Raw genomic sequence first — 23,249 nt, forward strand, 5'->3', positions numbered from 1 at the left:
GGTGGCTTTGACACCACATACTACCAATTCAGAAATGTTCCACCAGTTTTAGTCAGTACCGTCCTCCTGCTTGTGTGACAGAGGGTTTCCTTAGGGGTTGCTGGAGCATACTCAACCACATGTCTGTACAGAGAAAAACCCTACAGATCACACTTACTTTATGATTGTAGTTCTATCCTTAATACACTGCCATAGCTTGTGTCAGTCCATATTCAATACGAATTGCTATCTTGAGATGGAACTGGGTGAATATTGGCCATATACAGTGCCTTCAGAAAGTATTCATATCCCTTGACTTATTCCACATTTTGTTATCTTACAGTTTGAATTCAAAATGTTTTTATGTCTCACCCATCTACACACAATACCCCATAATGACAAAGTAAAAACATGTTTTTAGAAATGTTTGCACATTTATTGAAAATTAAATACAGAAATATCTTATTTACATAAGTATTAACATCCCTGAGTCAATACATGTTAGAGTCACCTTTGGCAGCGGTTACAGCTGTGAGTCTTTCTGGGTAGGTCTCTAAGAGCTTTGCACACCTGGATTGTACAATATTTGCACATTATTATTTTAGAAATTCTTCAAGCTCTCTCAAGTTGGTTGTTGATCATTGATAGACAGACATTTTCAAGTCTTGCCATAGATTTTCAAGCCGATTTAAGTCAAAACTGTAATTAGGCCACTCAGAAACATTCAATGTCGTCTTGGTAAGCAACTCCAATGTATATTTGGAATTGTGTTTTGGGTTGGGTTATTGTCCTGCTGAAAGGTGAATTTGTCTCCCAGTATCTGTTGGAAAGCAGACAGAATCAGGTTTTCCTCTAGGATTTTGCCTGTCCTTAGCTTTATTCTGTTTCTTTTTATCTTAAAAATCGCTTTAGTCCTTGCCGATGACAAGCATACCCATAACATGATGCAGCCACCACCATGCTTCAAAATATGTAGAGTGGTACTCAGTGATGTGTTGTGTTGGATTTGCCCAAAATATAACGCTTTGCATTCATGACACAAAGTTCATTGTTCATTTTCATTTTACTTTAGTGCCTTATTGCAAACAGGATGCATGTTTTGGAATATTTTTCACTCTGTCATTTAGGTTATTATTCTGGAGTAACTACAATGTTGTTGATCCATCCTCAGTTTTCTCCTATCACAGCTATTAAACTCTGTAATTGTTTTAGTCACCATTGGCCTCATTGTGAAATCCCATTCAATGTCTGCTTTTTTATTTTTACCCATCTACCAATTGGTGGCCTTCTTTGCGAGGCATGGGAAAACCTCCCTGGTCTTTGTGGTTGAATCTGTGTTTGAAATTCACTGCTCAACCTTACAGATAATTGTATGTGTGGGGTACACAGATGAGGTAGTCATTCAAAAATCATGTTAAACACTATTAATGCACACAGAGTGAGTTCATGAAACTTATTATGTGACTTGTTTTTACTCCTGAACTTATTTAAGATTGCCATAACAAAGGTGTTGAATACTTATTGACACAAGATATTTCAGCTTTTTATTTTTAATTAATTGGTAACAAATTAATTCCACTTTGACATTATGGGGTATTGTGTGTAGGCTGTAACACAACAAAAAATGGACAAAGTCAAGGGGTGTGAATACTTCCACTGTAGCAGAGTGTCATTCGGGAATGGGATTATTTAAGTACATTCCAAAATGTTCAAATGAACTGTGTTGTGCAAGTTGTTGAGTCATAATCCTACTGTATTTTGGCAGGAAGCATTGCAAGTACAGCAAGACAAGGCCTGTTGGAACAATAGTATAAAGATTTATGACTCGTACTTTAGAAAATGTCCTTTATACAAAAATAACGTTTGGGAACAGTAATTCCTTACTTCTACTTTACCTGACATAAAGTCTCCAGACTAACCTTCTGTCATAACTGGTCAGGAATATCCAAACAAGCTAGCACTGAAATCCAAACAACTGTAACACTGAATTACCACTTTAAGCATCTAGAATCTCAGTTACATCCTATTTGGAAGGAACACAATCACGGGCAACTGGTCATTCTATAGCCTCCCCTTACATGCTTTTGGTGCCGACAAGCAGGAGCATGTTGCTGAATATGCTGCACAGGTCTTCTTTGATCGCTGCTCAGTTTGGCTCAGTGTGGGTGTTGGATGAATGGGTCTGTTTCAATAATAAATGTAGCACTCCCAGGTATGGCTTGGTCGTGTCAATATGGGAGATTATGCAGGAGAAGTTGAAGGGGATGATTCCCTTTTGAATCTAAACGTTCCTCTTCAGTGAGTCAGAGGCAGTGAGTCAGAGGCAGGAAGGGGTACCTGGGTCGTGTTCAGCAGTGAGTCAGAGGCAGGAAGGGGAAGGGGTACCTGGGTCGTGTTCAGCAGTGAGAAAACTGAAAGGAGGATGAGCTACCTGAACATGTCCAATAAGAACACAGATTTTCATTTTTTTGTTGCAAATTGTTTTGCTACAGTGTGCCCTACTGAACATTACCCGGAGTCTAAGGAGTCACTTGGTTGTATGGGACTAGTGGACCACAGTGGAGGCCTTGTGGACAGCGACAAGGGCCCCACTGCATGTGTCAACAATGAGCCGTGAGAGAACGAACTGCAAGCACCTCAGAGAGGAAGCGAGAGAGAGAGAGAGAGAGAGGGAGTGAGGTGGTGAAGGGGAGAGGTGTAAGGGAGAGGTGAACAGAGAGTGGGGGAAATTCTATGTGACACAACCTGCTGTAATTCAATTGATAACAAAAACACAAATCCAGGAGAGATTGTGTTGAACGTGACGTTTGAGATGGAAAACACTGGGTATGGGTAAATCAACGTATCAGTATTATTAGTAATAGTGTACTGTTGAGATCATCGACTTGGAAGATAAATGAAACCATTAATTTTATCAGCAGTTCTAAAAATGTTTTAATAAGCCTGTGGTCTTACTCCCTGTCATTGTTAGCACGGTTTTACTATAGCTGTAACATTGACATCTAGTGAATTTTACCATGTCCATAAAAAAATGACATCTGAAAAAAGCAAGTATTTGTCAGGCATATTGTGGTGATGTGGTCCTACGTTTGAACAATTAGACAGCTGTTTGTAACTGACATTCAATTGTATACGTGTATGAAATAACGTAAATGCTAGTTGACGTACACTATATATACAAGAGTACGTGGACACCAGTGGAGGCTGCTGAGGGGAGGACGGCTCATAATAATGGCTGGAACGGAGTGAATGGAATGGCATCAAACACATGGTTCCATTGACTCCATTCCAGCCATTATTATGAGCCGTCCTCCCCTCAGCAGCCTCCACTGGTGGACACCCCTTCAAATTAGTGGATTCGGCTATTTCAGCCACACCCGTTGCTGGCAGTTGTATAAAATCGAGCACACAGCCATGTAATCTCCATAGACAAACATTGGCAGTAGAATAGCCTTACTGAAGAGCTCAGTGCCACCGTCATAGGATGCCACCTTTCCAACAAGTCAGTTGGTGAGATTTCTGCCCTGCTAGAGCTGCCCCGGTCAACTGTTATTGTGACTGCTGAAGCGTGTAGAAGGTAAAAATGGTCTGTCCTCGGTTGCAACACTCTAATGTAAATGCTAGTTGACATATATGACTTTTAAAGCAGGGGGCAAAAGGTTGCTCAAAATCTGGCAAACTGAGCAGACAAAATACAGTGTGGTGTAGTTAACATATGTTACTGATTGCCTTTGAATAAACAGTCGCTTATGAACTCATAGTGAGCTTATTATCTATGCATGTCAAAGGTTAAATCAAATCAAATCAAAGTTTATTTGTCACGTGCCCCAAATACAACAGGTGTAGACCTTACAGTGAAATTCTTACCTACAGGCTCTAACCAATAGTGCAAAAAAAAGGTATTAAGTGAACAATAAGTAGGTAAAGAAATAAAAACAACAGTAAAAAGACGGTGAAAAATAACAGTAGCGAGGCTATAAAAGTAGGGAGGATACATACAGACACCGGTTAGTCGGGCTGATTGAGGTAGTATGTACATGTAGATATGGTTAAAGTGACTATGCATATATGATGAACAGAGAGTAGCAGTAGCGTAAAAGAGGGGTTGGCGGGTGGTGGGTAGCGGGTGGCGGGACACAATGCAGATAGCCCGGTTAGCCAATGTGCGGGAGCACTGGTTGGTCGGGCCAATTGAGGTAGTATGTACATGAATGTAGAGATAAAGTGACTATGAATATATGATAAACAGGGAGCAGCAGCAGCGTAAAAGAGGGGTTGGGGGGGGCACACAATGCAAATATTCTGGGTAGCCATTTGACTACCTGTTCAGGTTGAGAAGCCTTTTTTGTCCTAAATGGTTAAATCATCATTCTTTTTATGTGGCATCAAATTCTGGAGGGAGTCCAGGCATTGAGTCGTGAAGGACTGAGTGAGCTGTTCTTTTCTGTCATCTCCAAAACACGTTGATTGAACGAGCTGCGTACATGGTGGGTCTTCCTCACCTACGACGGCTGTTTTGTCCAAACAGTTTATAGTGCTGAGGTCAAGGCACTTAAGTGGACCTCAAATTTCCAAAGTGCCCTTTCTCAGAAATGTTGCCTTTCCGTGTGTGTCGTCAGAGTAAACATGACGCCTACACGCAGAAAGCCAATCAAAACAAACGCTACAAATAAGTGTGCCTCAGATTTGATTGATTGATTCATTCATTGAGCACAGCATGTGTTGTGTCTTACTTCAGGACAGTGAATTAATGCAAACATGTTCCTAGACAGGAATGGCAATTCTGAACTTATTCTTGAAAAGTCTTCTAACTTCAACCTACAGTACGCTGTATAATGAAAAGCTCTGTTGCCATAACCACAGTAAATCTCTTGATTAGCTATTCTTACCTGAAAGGGTTAATCATACTGCATTTTTGTCTGCTCCTTTTTTCTTAGTTGCTAGGAGTGGCTTCTCTCTATTCACTTCTTGTAGCTTGTTTGAACATGAGCAGACAGGTTTCCATCAAAGTATTTCTCTTGATTTCTAGCCTGGTTTCTTATGGATGCGGTCGGTGTCGCTCTTCTGGGAAGTCATACACAGTCTTATGCCACCACACCACATATCTCCACATATCTCCACATATCTCCACGTGTTCAGTTCACGTGTCTCATTTGAATGTCCACACACTGCACACGCATCTTTGGTGTGTGGACATTCAGAGTTCAGAAGAGGTTAATAATGACATAAATAAATAGCCTGACTGGGGTTGCTTGGGCTTTGTTGATATGAGACTGTATACGGTCTATGCTCTTTATAGTGACGATAATGAGGGATGATCATTGTAATGGATTGCATTATCACGGTTGAATCAGAAACCCATGTGGAGTGGACATACATTAGATAAACACATTTGGAGGATGCACTTTAGGTTGCAACTTGGTTGCGACCATAGAAAGACCAATGTTTTCAGTGTAACTTGGACTTGGATTCGGTAATTCGTCAGTGCTCTTTCGAACAACGCGTGGGAGTTGAAAATCAATAGACTGACTTCACAGGTGTTGTAGTCTAAGTTTTTTACCGCCATAAAAGGCTCTGCCGGCCAAAAAGAACAGCACAAAGACTACTATTAAAGTATCTCATTGTAAATATTATGAGTGTGACGAGGCTAACATTAAACACGGCACTAATGCTTCAGTGTGTTATAACGTTTAGTTAAATGAAAAAGAGCGCACAGCTGAATCATCAAAGACTCCTACTCTTTTTTGCCGGGATGATCCAGATGTCTCGCGATGATGTGTGTACTTCTTGTCATGAAGTGTTTTCCCGATGCCTGTACCAGAGGGAAGTTTGTTAGGGTTTATTTAGTAAACACGGTATATCTCGAACAACAAAATATTCCACCACATAAAAGCCCTCGCTGCATATATCCAGCCTAGCATTTTTAATGCACAGTCACAAGGCATATATGTACATACGTGCATGTCCCTAGGCGTCCCGGCCGTAAATATGCCTCACGATTGCACAGATAACCCAAAGACAGTCAAATATAGGTTTTCTGGGGTCCACTTGCAGCTCAGTAGACACACTTGTTTCATTACTGCATTATACACATTACTGCATTATCTTTCTCTCTAAAATCTCTTACATACAGCATAGAGCCTACTCACTGTACTATACGATTCATATCTCATTCATAGCACAATTACATCTAAGTTACAATCTTGCTTGCTGGAGGATGACCAAATAGTGATGACCAATTTCATTTTTGCTAAATTGACGTCAATTTCTTGATGTCGGTTTGTTTTTGCTTAGTTGGAGAGCGTCTGTGTCAAGGGTTCCCATATTTCACAGATAAAGAGGTAAACAGGGAAACAACAGTCATGGCAGAGTCAGCAACCTCCATAGCTATTGAAGTGAATCATCTTGTTTATTAGTATTTTATTACGTCTTCTCAGCTAATGTTAGGAATGTTACTTCATCATTGCAGCATATCAAACACATTTAAATTCTCTGGCTGTTTAATTCTCAAGCCATATACTGAAGCTAGCCAGCATGTTTTGGAAGCTCTCTGCAAGGATCCAAACCACGTTCACTATACGTGTTTCTCAGCCGTTTTATACCAGGGGAAAGCTATTGTCTCAGTATAGTTCTAGAGCACAGTTCTGTGGAAAACACTGGAAAACCGTGACAATATCGCTGAGTGGACTATCCTGGCTAAATAAAGATATATCCTGGCTAAATAAAGATATGGTGTGTGGAATATATTCTGCATATCATTTCTCTGAGTGGGTGTGAGAGTCTTAAAAAGAGAAGGATCGTCTCTGTGGGAACAGAATGCCCTCATACCTTAATTATTCAAATGCAGCTCTTCACCTACTGTACAGTATGTGATCTTGTCCCTAAAAAACGTAAAAGCACCGCTAGTTCATACTCTTCATCAACTTCAGTACTGTAATCTGTGCTAGCCTAGACAGCAGTACTGTAATCTGTGCTAGGCTAGACGGCAGTACTGTAATCGGTGCTAGCCTAGACAGCAGTACTGTAATCTTTGCAAGGCTAGACGGCAGTACTGTAATCGGTTATAGCCGGCAGTTGTAAAAACATCTAGAACATGCACAACCTGATCAACAAATTCTAACAAATTTGTGGGATAATATTGTTTGAATTGAAATGTTTTCTTTTCATCTGCTAATAAGGCTCATCATCCATAGCCTGGTCCCAAATCTGTTTGTGCTGTCTTGTCAAGTCCTAGGGTCATTGTCACGGCTAAAAGAAAAACAGCACAAACAGATCTCGGTCCAGGGTACATCATTCCACAGTACTGGCTGTTTTCTGATTTGACACTTAGCAAGCATGCTGCTTTGTCAGGGTGTCATCTACCTGCAGAGCTACAATCCCCTCTGACCACCATCTATGATGCTGTGGAACCGGTTCATTAAAACCTGCTAACTCTGACTGGGCCATCCTGAAGGAGAGATATATATCTACACACCATCAGTTCACTTTAAAATTACTCGTATAATGTTCACATATATTATAAAAAATCTATTCTAAAAATGTTTTGTGATATTTTTTTTTTACACAACCAATGGTTGAACTATAGAAATAGTTCAAGTGGATTAAACTAAAGTTCAATATATTAATCACTCTTAAACTCTACTTTAAATAATGAATGTGGAATTTCAATAAGAAGCCCTGATGGGCTTCACCAACAGAACAAGTCTCTGCTTTAGTGCAGACTTGTCAGAATGCATCCTGATGTATCCTGATGCAATTTGACAACTGCATATGCAAGTACTGCAGTCCTTCACTTCATCTGAGAGTGCAATAGAGGCGGCCCCAGATACCCTCTCTACGGATCTGAAATATGTTAATTAAGCTTGGGTGGTTTTCAGACTGTCATACCTTCCTATCGACATTGTGCCATCCCGGGATATTTGGTAGTACCAGCACTGAACACAATGGGAGCTATTTTCAAACCCCACTGAGCCTCTCTCAAACAAATCAAATCAAAGTTTATTTGTCACGTTCTCCGAATACAGTGAAATGCTTACTTACAGGCCCTAACCGACAGTGCAATTTTTAAGTAAAAAATAGGTATTAGGTGAACAATAGATAAGTAAAGAAATAAAAACAACAGTAAAAAGACAGTGAAAATGCAAATGCCAATAGTACGGGTAGCCATTTGATTACTTGTTCAGGAGTCTTATGGCTTTGGGGTAAAAGCTGTTGAGAAGCCTTTTGGTCCTAGACGTGGCGCTCCGGTACCGCTTGGCATGCGGTAGCAGAGAGAACAATCTATGACTGGGGTGGCTGGGGTCTTTGACAATTTTTAGGGCCTTCCTCTGACACCGCCTGGTGTAGAGGTCCTGGATGGCAGGCAGTTTGGCCCCGGTGATGTACAGGGCCGTACGCACTACCCTCTATAGTGCCTTGCGGTCAGAGGCTGAGCAGTTGCCGTACCAGGCAGTAATGCAACCAGTCAGGATGCTCTTGATGTTGCAGCTGTAGAACCTTTTGAGAATCTCAGGACCCATGCCAAATCTTTTTATTTTCCTGAGGGGGAATAGGCTTTGTTGTGCCATCTTCCCGACTGTCTTGGTGTGTTTGGACCATTCTATTTTGTTGTTGATGTGGACACCAAGGAATTTGAAGCTCTCAACTTGCTCCACTGCAGCCCCGTCAATGAGAATGGGGGCGTGCTCGGTCCTCCTTTTCCTGTAGTCCACAATCATCTCCTTTGTCTTGATTACGTTGAGGGATAGGTTGTTATTCTGGCACCACCCGGCCAGGTCTCTGACCTCCTCCCTATAGGCGGTCTCGTCGTTGTCGGTGATCAGGCCTACCACTGTTGTGTCGTCTGCCAACTTAATGATGGTGTTGGAGTCGTGCCTGGCCACGCAGTCATGGGTGAACAGGGAGTACAGGAGGGGACTGAGCACAAACCCCTGAGGGGCTCCCATGTTGAGGATCAGCATGGCGGATGTGTTGCTACCTACCCTCACCACCTGGGGGCGGCCCGTCAGGAAGTCCAGGATCCAGTTGAAAAGGGAGGTGTTTAGTCCCAGGATCCTTTGATTAGTGATGAGCTTTGAGGGCACTATGGTGTTGAAAGCTGAGCTGTAGTCAATGAATAGCATTCTCACATAGGTGTTCCTTTTGTCCAGGTGGGAAAGGGCCGTGTGGAGTGCAATAGAGATTGCACCATCTGTGTATCTGTTTGGGCGGTATGCAAATTGGAGTGGGTCTAAGGTTTCTGGGATAATGGTGTTAATGTGAGCCATTACCAGCCTTTAAAAGCACTTCATGGCTATGGACGTGAGTGCTACTTTCTAAGACGAAAGTTAGCAATGCTAACAAGTATATGTAAAATCCCATAGCGAATGCTAGCTAAATGCTAATGAGCGCTTGTAAACATTGTATACAGTCTCTGACATAAACTATTTGCAGAACATTCCAGCTCATAAAGGGATTTTTACAAAGCCCACGTTTCAGTAAAAAATAAAAAACGATATAGTGTCCAGTTTAATTTCCATTCCCCTCAGAATAATCCTTTACGAATTATAAAACTAATCTGCATTTTATCCCATCATGATAGAGCCAGTCAATGGCAACCCTCTCTCACAAGTGCTTACCAAGGTCCCATTTTCTAAACATTAAGGAAATAAATTTGGCAACTCTCAAGACAAAGTCCTCAAGATAAAAAAATGTCCACCCTACAATACATTGTGTGGGTACATTTGTAAGAATTCCAGCTGTTTTGACAAAGCCTCTTAGCTGAATCTCTGCAGTGCCATCATCCTTCAGACCTCAGGCAGTAAGATGCAATGGGTACACGTGAGCAGACATGTTACTACAGCAGCCCTTTGCTGCTTTGTTCATTTGATGAGCTTAACTATAAACTTGGAGTTGCCTGTCCATTCCTTCGTTTTTATGTGGTACTTGTGTTTCATTTTGTTATGTTGCATAACACGCGGAGGGGTATTTGTATTTTTGTATTTAATAAGGATCCCCATTAGCAGTTATATACAATTACAAATATTATATTTCATAACACTTTTCACAACACATTAAGTGTGTGCCCTCAGGCCACTACTCTACTATCACACATCTACAATACAAAATCCATGAGTACATGTGTGTAGAGTACATGTGCGTATGTTATCATGTGTATGCGTGTGTCTGTGCCTGTGTGTGTGTCTCTTCACAGTCCCCGTTGTTCCATAAGGTGTATTTTTATCTGTTTTTTAAATCCAATTCTACTGCTTGCGTCAGTTACTTGATGTGGAATAGAGTTCCATGCAGTCATGACTCTATGTAGTACTGTGCGCCTCCCATAGTCTGTTCTGGACTTGGGGACTGTGAAGAGAACACTGGTGGCATGTTTTGTTGGGTATGAATGTGTGTCCAAGCTGTGTGCTAGTAGTTTAAACAGACAGCTCAATGCATTCAGCATGTCAATACTTCTTACAAAAACAAGTAGTGATCAAGTCAATCTCTCCCCTACTTTGAGCCATGAGAGATTTACATGCATATTATTAATGTTAGCTCTCTGAGTACATTGATCGTGTTGTTATCAAATCAAATTGTATTTGTCACATACACATATTTAGCAGATGTTATTGCGGGTGTAGCAAAATGCTTGTGTTCCTAGCTCCAACAGTGCAGTAATATCTAACAATTCACAACAATACACACAGATCTAAAAGTAAAACAATGGAATTAGGAAATATATAAATATTAGGACGAGCAATGTCGGAGTGGCATAGACTAAAATACAGAAGAATAGAATACAGTATATACACTTATGAGTTGAAGAAGACAGACTAGCACTTTATTATGGACAGACATCTCCCCATCTTACCTACTGTTGCATCAACATGATGAGTGACAATCTGTCCTCTGAATCAAGTCTTACTGAAATACCCCCCCCCCCCAAAAATAAAAAAAAATAAGTCTTACTGAAATTAGTCTTACTGACAAGAGTCTAACTGAAATTGGTCTGAAATTAGTTTTACTGAAATTAGTCTCTGAGATGAGTGTTACTGAAATTAGTCTCTGAGATGAGTGTTACTGAAATAAGTCTTACTGAAATAGGTCTTACTGAAATGAGTCTTACTTACTGAAATTAGTCTTACTGAAAATAGTCTTACTGAAATAAGTCTTACTGAAATAAGTCTTACTGAAATTAGTCTTACTGAAATAAGTCTCTGAAGTCTCTGATCCTTGACATTGCAATAACCAAGATATTAGCCATGACGACCATTGGTTTGCTATGTGATACAAAATCTATTGAGTAGTCCACTACAGTCACTGAGGTCAGTATGAAATGCTCTGTTTTTGTTTTTGAGATAGAGGGGACCATCTAAAATATTTATTCACTTTTCTTGCTCCACTAGTTTATGGTTCACTGCATCTGAACTGAGCTTGACAGCTGCAGCATCACCTACTGGTATAATAATACTCCAGGATAGTATTTGATTTATAGAGTATCCTGGTCCAAATAATAAGAGAGAGTTTTGTAAATGTAAAGACTATAGCAAACAAATAGCTAGTAAAATGTCATGAATCCTGACGCTGATAATTTGTGTCTTCGCTGGTTAAATCAAGCCTCAATTACGCAATTACATACTCAATTACCTACACTGGCCACAATTAACACAGACAGCAACCCCCCCAACCTCCCCACATAAAATGGCATGTCTGGTACTCTGGCAAGAACCTACTGTCTATTTACATTTAGACTGTAGTAATTTAGCAGATGCTCTTATCCAGAGCGACAGACAATAAGTGAGTTCAAACGAGGAGTATTAAACAACCACATAGGAGCGTCGTAAGTAAACAACAGTAAATTAAATGTCAGTAGTGACTTTTTTTTAAATAGTGCTGTAGTGGACTAACAAGTAAGTTTTGGTAACGCTTTAACAAGTTTCCCTTTTACTTATGTAACTAAACAACAGTAACGTATTAACATGTAATTACATAGTAACTGTCCTGGAATGTTTCTTCAGTGTGTGTGTAAGCGGACAACCACAAATAAAGGTATTTCAGATGGAGCTGATAACGGTACAAGTGATCCCAAACCCCCTCCCACCTGTATCACACACAGCCCCCTGAGGAACGAGAGACTTCTGAAACACTACATCTTCTAACGTAAATATTAGAGCTGATTGAACAGATTGCAGTCCACCACCTGCATATTCTCAGTGGGCTGGCGAACTGTGTGTCACTGAGCCGAGTGGAGGCGGACTAGTGACTTACAACAGGATACGTCCTCCAAATAAACCCACTCACCCTGTAGTCCATTTGTTGCTAAACATTACTGACTCAGTGGATTAAGGGGAAACATGCCGGGTTGACAAATATGTTCATTCAATATCTAGAGCTTTTAGTTTTCTGTATTTGTTGCCGTTGATTAGTCAACGGTTTTGTTTGAATAAATAAACATACCGGTAGATAACTCTGATATTTTAAGGGGCCTTCTGAGTGGCGCAGCAGTCTAAGGCACTGCGTCACTACAGGCCCAGGTTCAATCCTAGGCTGTGTTGCAGCCGGCCACAACTGGGAGACCAATGAGGCAGCGCACAATTGGCCCAGCACCATCCGGGTTAGGGGAGCTTTTTAAATTTATTTTATCTTTTTTTAACTAGGCAAGTCAGTTAAGAACAAATTATTTTCAATGACAGCCTAGGTTAACTGCCTTGTTCGGGAGAAGAACAACAGATTTTTACCTTGTCAGCTCGGGGATTCGATCTTGCAACCTTTTGGATACTAGTCCAACACTCTAACCACTACGCTGCCATGCTGCCCCTAGTGTTTGGCCGGCCGGGTTGTCCTTGTCCCATCTCGCTCTAGCAACTCCTGTGGCAGGTTCGTGTTTCGGAGGTCATATGGCTCTCGACCTTCGCCTCTCCTGAGTCCATATGGGAGTTGCAGCGATGGGACAAGACTGTAACTACTAATTGCATATCACGAAATTGGGGAGAAAAAGGGGTAAAAAAAAAAACAGATATTTTTTTAATCTGACATTCTATTACAAACATGAACAAATGGGTTTCAGAACATGTTCTTACAGACTATAGCGATACTACTAGCAATTGTGACAAAGTGCACGTGTACAGATACTTTTTTCTCCAAACAATATTATCACTGCTTAGGGAATTCTTAACAGGGGTGTGGTATTGTACATCATACAACTATTTGTGGATTTGCCTGAAAACATGACTCCATTATCCGTGGTGACAGGTTTAAAGAAGGCCATTAGATAGGCGGCCCCAGTTAGTGGGTGAGACGAAAGATTAGAGATATTCAGAGGCTACAGTATATCTCTTTCCAAAGTTTTCTTTGGATTTAAAATAGTTCTTCACAATATAATCTTCGCTTAAATGTCACACTCTCATCCTTAAATGTCACACACTTCAATGACCTAGTTTTCATAGTTTAGTGACATCATACGAGGGGAAATTAGTAAACTTTTATATACTTTCTTGAAATGGAAGCGGTATTGTTCATCGGTTAATGTAGTTTGAGATATCCAAACATGAGGTCTAACTCCTGTGATCAACATATTTAACCCTGTCCACAGTCTGTACCAGATCTGTAAGTAAACTGAAAAGCAACAAAAGGCATCACTGCCATCTTGGACTGTGGACTTGCAGAATTTGTGAACGTTCCAAATATTTCAAGTTTGAATCATTTATAAGCCTAGATATTAGACAGGGCCTTAAAAAATGAGGCCATTGGTAGAATATGCAATATCCACGGACAGTATATTACAATATTTTAATATCTTCCAACTATAAATCTCTCGGACGATGGTAAAACATTTTGGATGTGTATTTTGGGTCAAGGTGTTCAGAGACCACGCTGGGTCAGAGATGAGGAGGAGAGAAGGATAGAGAGAGGAGAAGAGTAGAGGAGGAGGAGAAGCGGAGAGGAGGAGAAGAGGAGAGAAGGATAAATCACTCCCTGTCCAATCCATTTGCCAAAATAGTTCACCGCACCACCATTAATTATTGAGTAATCAAATGCAACCATCAGATCAGTTCACTTAAACCACTGACCCTCGCCTTCTCTGTAACACAGCTGGAACGTTAAGTAATGTAGTCTGCCTCCAAAATGGCACCCATATCCCCTACATTATAAAGTGCACTACTTTTGATCAGGGCTCTGGTCAAAAGTAGTGCACTATATAGAGAATAGGGTGCCATTTTGGAGTCTCTTTCTCATCAGACCGCCTCCAGATGGAGTCCTCAGCACACAGCACCCTCTACTGTGAGACAGACACCACCAGGGGATGAAGCTATTTCTATGGGAATGAATCTGTTTGTAAGAGTAACAGAACTACACCATGTTATCAGTCAAGCGCCATTTTAAAAAGTTACCCATATGTGTTAAATTCTGTTCCTATTATAACAGCTAGCTCTTACTTTAATAATAGTGTGTTATACACTGTATACAAAACATTAAGAACACCTGCTCTTTCCATGATGGGCAAATGGCGGCCGGCCTGTGGACCCAATCCCTGAGAGATTTATTTTCAAAATATGAGGTTTAACATGTTTTATGCTGTCTACATAAAATTCTATCCCTAGCCACTAACGCCCCAATGGGGACCAATATTACCTATCCCTAAACTCTTTAGAAATAAGGGTTCCCTGGGGTAAAAAATAATCAAAATACACATAGTATACCTTCAGAGTTACACATAAGGATCTCACCTGTTACTGTTCAGTACCTTTAAGGGTATACAGTATGTGCAGATAAAGAGTATAATGGTAAATGTTTGTACCCCAAAAACACATCACACTCTAACTCTCAAAAAATGGGTACAAACACACAATGTGAAGGTAGATTTCTGTTTCCCAGGGTACAAACGTATTTAGTATACCCTCAATATCCTTAATACCTACCATAAGGTACAATTATGCCACCTAAAAGGAACTAATGGCTTTGCCACTGAGGTGGTACCCTAAAAAGGCACATTTGTACCATAATTATTATCATCATCATATTTCCCAGCATGCTCTACTCCAGTTTGATTTTTGTTAAAACATTTTAGTTTTTTCCATGTACATTGATTGATTAATCTTATGCTACACAAAGTTATCTGTAGATTAAATAGATTTTTTCTAAACTAATCCAATCAGTTAGTTAAAAAAATTTGCACCCATTACTGAAATGGTTGTTCCAGCTTAAATGCTTAAGGTAGTCTCATCACAATGTTCCAAATCATGACAGTCATTATAAATGCAGGTTGCAGGTGAATAAAAATTCCATCTGTTGGATATCCTAACTCTGGCTGGATTCTAATTGGAATTACAAATCACTTTGTAAACCAGCATAATGTGATTAGCAGAAGTCTGGTTACTTTCTCAAATTTCCCAGGTTTTCAAAAATCTGAGTTGCAATATCCCTGGATCCAGGAGGGAATAAGTAGGAAAACATTCAACCAGGATTTTGGAAGTTCTGGGAATTTTGGGGAAATTACTGAATATTTGCAAGCCTACTTGCAGACCTGATGTGGCCTCTAAACCACAAGTTTCAGGCCACTGTATTAGGGTAAAACTAGGCTTCAAAATGAGGTCTTATGAGATATGTAATGAATTGTCATAAAGAGCTTAAAATGAATGTGTCACGCCCTGACCGTAGAGATCCTTTTTATATCTCTATTTTGGTTGGTCAGGGCGTAAGTTTGGGTGGGCATTCTATGTCTGGTGTTCTATGTTGTCCTTGTTTTGTATTTCTATGTGTGTGGCCTGGTATGGTTCCCAATCAGAGGCAGCTGTCTATCGTTGTCTCTGATTGAGAACCATACTTAGGTAACCTGTTCCCACCTGTGTTTGTGGTTAGTTGTTTTTTGTTTTGTGTGTCGTCACCGTACAGAACTGTTCGTTTGTCGTTTTTGTTGTTTTGTCAAGTGTTTCGTATTTTATTAAAGTAATATGAACACTTATCACGCTGCAGCTTGGTCCTCTTCTCCTTCTCCCGACGACGTTTGTTACAGAATGATAATATACGCCTAGGAATTCACTTGACGAAGGCCCCAGGACAACAATCATCTGTCACTCTCTGTCACTAATAAATAGTTGTTAACTCTACAATTCACTTACTTCACTTACACAAAACAAATGGCTTTTGATTGTACTATATAAAGGTGAAAATCATACTTTTGTACCTTTGGAGAACTATTCTAAAGGTGTGAACTGTGGTATATAAAGAGGAAGTTGGAAATGGACATATACCTTAGGCAAATACATTTAAACTCAGTTTTTCACAATTCCTGACATTTAATCTTAGTAACAATTCCCGGTCTTAGGTCAGTTAGGATCACCACTTTATTTTAAGAATGTGAAATGTCAGAAAAATAGTAGAGAGAAGGATTTATTTCAGCTATTATTTCTTTCATCACATTCCCAGTGGGTCAGAAGTTTACATACACTCAATTAGTATTTGGTAGCATTGCATTTAAATTGTTTAACTTGGGTCAAACGTTTCGGGGAGCCTTCCACAAGCTTCCCACAATAAGTTGGGTGAATTTTGGCCCATTCCTCCTGACAAAGCTGGTGTAACTGAATCAGGTTTGTAGGCCTCCTTGCTCGCACACGCTTTTTCAGTTCTGCCCACAAATTTTCTATAGGATTGAGGTCAGGGCTTTGTGATGGCCACTCCAATACCTTGACTTTGTTGTCCTTTGGAAGTACGCTTGGGGTCATTGTCCATTTGGAAGACCCATTTGCGACCAAGCTTTAACTTCCTGACTGATGTCTTGAGATGTTTCTTCAATATATCCACATCATTTTCCTACCTCATGATGCAATCTATTTTGTGAAGTGCACCAGTCCCTGATGGCTGCGTGGTCCCATGTTGTTTATACTTGCGTACTATTGTTTGTACAGATGAACGTGGTACCTTCAGGTGTTTGGAAATTGCTCCCAAGGATGAACCAGACTTGTGTAGGTCTACAATATTTTTTCTGAGGTCTTGGCTGATTTCTTTTGATTTTCCCATGATGCCAAGCAAATAGGCACTGAGTTTGAAGGTAGGCCTTGAAATACATCCACAGGTACACCTCCAATTGACTCAAATGATGTCAGTTAGCCTATCAGAAGCTTCTAAAGCCATGACATCATTTTCTGGAATTTTCCAAGCTGTACAAAAGCTGTACAAAAAAAGTATGAATGTATGTACTTGTAAGTCGCTCTGGATAAGAGCGTCTGCTAAATGACTTAAATGTAAATGTAAATGTTTAAAGGCACAGTCATCTTAGTGTATGTAAACTTCTGACCCACTGGAATTATAGATACAGTGAATTATAAGTGAAATAATCTGTCTGTAAACAATTGTTGTAAAAATTACTTGTGTCATCCACAATGTAGATGCCCTAACCATCTTGCCAAAACTATAGTTTGTTAACAAGAAATTTGTGGAGTGGTTGAAAAAATAGTTTTGATGACTCCAACCTAATTGTATGTAAACGTCCGACTTCAACTGTATGTACCTATAACTGTATGTACCTATAACTGTATGTACCTATAACTGTATGTACCTATAACTGTATGTACCTATAACTGTATGTACATATAACTGTATGTACATATAACTGTATGTACCTATAACTGTATGTACCTATAACTGTATGTACCTATAACTGTATGTACCTATAACTGTTTGTACCTATAACTGTTTGTACCTATAACTGTATGTACCTATAACTGTATGTACCTATAACTGTATGTACATATAACTGTATGTACCTATAACTGTATGTACCTATAACTGTATGTACCTATAACTGTATGTACCTATAACTGTATGTACCTATAACTGTATGTACCTATAACTGTATGTACCTATAACTGTATGTACCTATAACTGTATGTACCTATAACTGTATGTACATATAACTGTATGTACCTATAACTGTATGTACCTATAACTGTATGTACCTATAACTGTATGTACCTATAACTGTATGTACCTATAACTGTATGTACCTATAACTGTATGTACATATAACTGTATGTACCTATAACTGTATGTACCTATAACTGTATGTACCTATAACTGTATGTACCTATAACTGTATGTACCTATAACTGTATGTACCTATAACTGTATGTACATATAACTGTATGTACCTATAACTGTATGTACCTATAACTGTATGTACCTATAACTGTATGTACCTATAACTGTATGTACATATAACTGTATGTACATATAACTGTATGTACATATAACTGTATGTACCTATAACTGTATGTACCTATAACTGTATGTACCTATAACTGTATGTACCTATAACTGTATGTACCTATAACTGTATGTACCTATAACTGTATGTACCTATAACTGTATGTACCTATAACTGTATGTACATATAACTGTATGTACCTATAACTGTATGTACATATAACTGTATGTACATATAACTGTATGTACATATAACTGTATGTACATATAACTGAAAGTAGAAAGGAGGACCTTACAGCACAGTTGTTGTTGTTTGTTTCATTTTCATTGTTAGACATAAAAGAGTGTAAAAACACCAGGGAATCAGCTCCAAGTGATTTACAATGTTTTAATCTGTTCCCCAGCAAAATAGAGAGACACGTGATCGTATACAAACATAAGCAAGGTTTGAAATGATTCTGTTTTAGTCAAATATTATATATGTTTGGGCTTCTTGTGGTCATTTCTACAAACGATTTGTAATTATGTTCCGGCACCCCGACCATTCGCCCAACAACAAATCCGCATGCGGCTGAATCTAGTTGATGATGCCTGACTTACAGGGTGCCACCTCAGTGACAAGCGGTTGTACCCTTTTAGGAACAAATCTAAACCTTTATTTCTGAGAGTGTAGCCACTAATGCCCTAGTGTGGACTAATATTATGAAGAGCTCCAAATTGCTGCTTCACTGGTCTCAACGATCAAATGCTTCATCCAATACAGTCAGTTCGTCACGGTTTTATTTAGTCAATCTACTTCCAAGAAAAGACTAATGGGTTCAATTCTCGGGCCGACTCTCTTCTCTGTATACATCAGTGATGTCGCTCTTGCTGCTGGTGATTCTCTGATCCACCTCTACGCAGATGACACCATTCTGTACACTTCTGGCCCTTCTTTGGACACTGTGTTAACTAACCTCCAGACGAGCTTCAATGCCATACAACTCTCCTTCCGTGGCCTCCAACTGCTCCTAAATGCAAGTAAAACTAAATGCATGCTCTTCAACCGATCGCTGCCTGCACCTGCCTGCCTGTCCAGCATCACTACTCTGGACGGTTCTGACTTAGAATATGTGGACAACTACAAATACCTCGGTGTCCGGTTAGACTGTAAACTCTCCCTCCAGACTCACATTAAACATCTCCAATACAAAATTAAATCTAGAATCAGCTTCCTATTTTGCAACAAAGTATCCTTCACTCATGCTGCCAAACATACCCTCGTAAAACTGACCATCCTACCGATCCTCGATTTCAGCGATGTCATTTACAAAATAGCCTCCAACACTCTACTCAACAAACTGGATGCAGTCTATCACAGTGCCATCCGCTCTCGTTGGCTGGCCCTCGCTTCATACTCGTTGCCAAACCCACTGGCTCCAGGTCATCTACAAGTCTCTGCTAGGTAAAGCCACGCCTTATCTCAGCTCACTGGTCACCATAGCAGCACCCACCCGTAGCACACGCTCCAGCAGGTATACTTCACTGGTCACCCCAAAGCCAATTCCGACTTTGGCCGCCTTTACTTCCAGTTCTCTGCTGCCAATGACTGGAACGAACTGCAAAAATCACTGAAGCTGGAGACTCATATCTCCCTCACTAACTTTAAGCACCAGCTGTCAGAGCAGCTCACAGATCACTGCACCTGTAAATAGCCCATCTGTAAATAGCCCATCCAACTACCTCATCCCCATACTGTATTTATGTATTTATCTTGCTCCTTTGCACCCCAGTATCTCTACTTGCACATTCATCTTCTGCACATCTATCACTCCAGTGTTTAATTGCTATATTGTAATTACTTCGCCACCATGGCCTATTTATTGCCTTACCTCCCTTATCTTACCTCATCTGCACACACTGCATATAAACTTTTCTACTGTATTATTGACTGTATGTTTGTTTTACTCCATGTGTAACTCTGTGTTGTTGTACGTGTCGAACTGCTTTGCTTTATCTTGGCCAGGTCACAGTTGTAAATGAGAACTTGTTCTCAACTAGCCTACCTGGTTAAATAAAGGTGAAAAAAATGGCTGAATGGAGGCACGGCTAAGTGGGGGCGTGGCTTTCAGATAGTTATTTTTGGCCACCCATGAGTGGGTCTGTTGTACCAGTAGAGGAACGTTGTATATGGTAGAGGTACATTTTTGCCACTTACATGAAACAAATGGTGGTTAGTCAATCTACTTCCAAGAAAAGGCTAATGGCTGAATGGTCACACCCACTGGGGGAAAACACTACACTGCTATGCAATATTGCATCAAACATTACGACGCAAACACATTGACATAATCAAGTGTTTTAGTGAGGTGAGGAGTACTTTCCCTCCCATAGAAATACTTCATGTGCTTTAAGTCACAGTGTCATGTTGCCTAGTTTTAGTTTTCCTCAAGACTGAAGGCTACTCCGGAGAGGTAAGCTCCTCCAGTCCAGTGGTTCATCCATAGACTATTTGTCAGTGGTGTGCGAGTCAGCAACGTATACAAACAGCTGCAGGAGCTTTGATTTAATGAGCACTGTGTGTACAAAACCCCCACAACTGCTTCTTCGCCGAGGACTGGAGTGTTGTCTCTCTCCTACGCAGCGCAACCTTTCCACAGCTGCTCTACACAAAACGGGAAACTTTTGTTGATAAAAGCCCTTTTTTCCACTTCAGGGGTAGACATGCCAATTTAACCCCTTTTAGACTGAATTCGGAGCTGGGGAGAAGTCATCCATTAGAGGGTTTTCTTTAGCTTATCATGGCAGCAGTGCTGCACCCACCGCCCCCAACTCTTAGCTACATCTACCACACACACTGACTAAAGGGGCCAGCCGGGGCCAGCCGGGGTCAGCCGGGGCCAGCCGGGGTCAGCCGGGGTCAGCCGGGGCCAGCCGGGGTCAGCCGGGGCCAGCCGGGGTCAGCCGGGGCCAGCCGGGGTCAGCCGGGGCCAGCCGGGGTCAGCCGGGGCCAGCCGGGGCCAGCCCATTGAAGTGATGGAACATTTCCAGAGAACACAGGAACATCTGAGGGTCTCCAGAAGCAATAGGTTTAAACAAGTCACTCAACTGCTGTAAATAGGGTACATGTGCGGATAAAGACAGCCAGATAAAGTAAGCGGTTCGTTAAATACAGAGGTTGCTGTTTTTCTTTGCACTTTTAGCAACAACAAAAAACTTTCAATAGAAAGTATTCATACCCTTTGACTTATTACACATTTTGTTGTGTTACAGACTGAATTCAAAATGGATGAAATAGATTTTACACTCTCACTCATCTACACACAATACTCCATAATGACAACGTGAAAACATGTTTTTAGACATTTTTGCTAATTAATAAAAAATGAAATACAGAAATATCTAATTTAAATAAGTATTCAAAACCTTGAGTCAATACTTTGTAGAAGCACCTTTGGCAGCGGTTACAGCTGTGAGTCTTTCTGGGTAAATCTCTAAGAACGTTCCAGACCTGGATTATGCAACATTTGCCTATTATTCTTTGTAAATTGGTTGTTGATCATTGCTAGACAACCATTTTCAGGTCTTGCCATAGATTTTTAAGTAGATTTAATTTAAAACTGTAACTCGGCCACTCACTATCTTCTTGGTAAGCAACTCCAGTGTAGATTTGGCCTTGTGTTTTAGGTTATTGTCCTGCTTAAAGGTGAATTCATCTCCCAGTGTCTGGTGGAAAGCAGACTAAACCAGGTTTTCCTCAAGGATTTTGCCTCTGCTTAGCTTCCGTTTTGGTTTTTTTTATCCTGAAAAACTCCCCAGTCCTTAACGAATACAAGCATACCCATAACATGATGCAGCCACTACTATGCTTGAAAATATGGAAAGTGGTACTCAGTAATGTGTCGTATTGGATTTGCCCCAAACATAACACTTTGTATTCAGGACAAAAAGTGAATTACTTTACCACATTTTTTGCAGTATTGCTTTAGTGCCTTATTGCAAACAGGATGCATGTTTTGGAATATTTGTATTCTGTACAGGTTTCCTTCTTTTCACTCTGTCAATTAGGTTAGTATTGTGGAGTAACTACAATGTTGTTGATCCATCCTCAGTTTTCTCCTATCACAGCCATTAAACTATATAACTGTTTTATAGTCACTACTGGCCTCATGGTGAAATCCCTGAGAGGTTTCCTTCCTCTCCAGCCACTGAGTTAGGAAGGATGCCTGTATCTTTGTAGTGACTGGGTGTATTGATAAACCATCCAATGTGTAATTAATAACTTCAACATGCTCAAAGGGATATTCAATGTCTGCTTTTTTATTTTTACCCATCTACCAATAGGTGACCTCCCATGTCGACTGAGGGACCGGACCTTACAGATAATTGTCTATGTGGGGTACAGCGATGAGGTAGTCATAAAAAAATCATAATCATATGGCAATATAATTGCCATAACAAAGGGGTTGAATACTTTTTGACTCAAGACATTTCAGCTTTGAATTCTTATCATTTTACCCATTTTCTCCCCAATTGGTAGTTACAGTCTTGTCCCATCGCTGCAACTCCCGTACGGACTCGGGAGAGGCGAAGGTCGAGAGGAGGCCTAGCTTTTCTCAACAACATTTGGAAAACGTCAAGTGGTGTGAAAACATTCTGAAGGCACTGTTTCTGTATCTGCAATATTTCTACAGTGGTGCTGTGTTTGAAGGCAACTTTAGCCCAAACTCTAAATCCTTGACACTATATATCTATCATTGGTGACACCAGCTAACATTATACAATAATGTAATGTAATGTTTCAATGGGAGAACTCAATGTTAAACAACTTGGAAGGGAATAGTGGAGCAGCTTTATGACCCAGTTTTGGTGCTCAGCAGATGAGCCCAGTATGTGGGAATCAGGAATGTTATCAGTTAGGTTGGCTTACCTGGCTGTGGGCAAGATGGAGGCAAGATGGTGCCTCTGATGATTATCTAGGCTACATCATTGGTATTATCCTATGAGACTCAGTGTGGAAAACCAATGTCCTTTCTTTACAAATCAAAGAAAGTTGTGTACATAGGATGACAAATTCAAATAATTACTAAGGGAAAGCTTAAAGTTTTACCAAG

This window comes from Salvelinus namaycush, chromosome 31 (assembly GCF_016432855.1).
Source record: "Salvelinus namaycush isolate Seneca chromosome 31, SaNama_1.0, whole genome shotgun sequence".
Classification (NCBI taxonomy): Eukaryota; Metazoa; Chordata; class Actinopteri; order Salmoniformes; family Salmonidae; genus Salvelinus; species Salvelinus namaycush.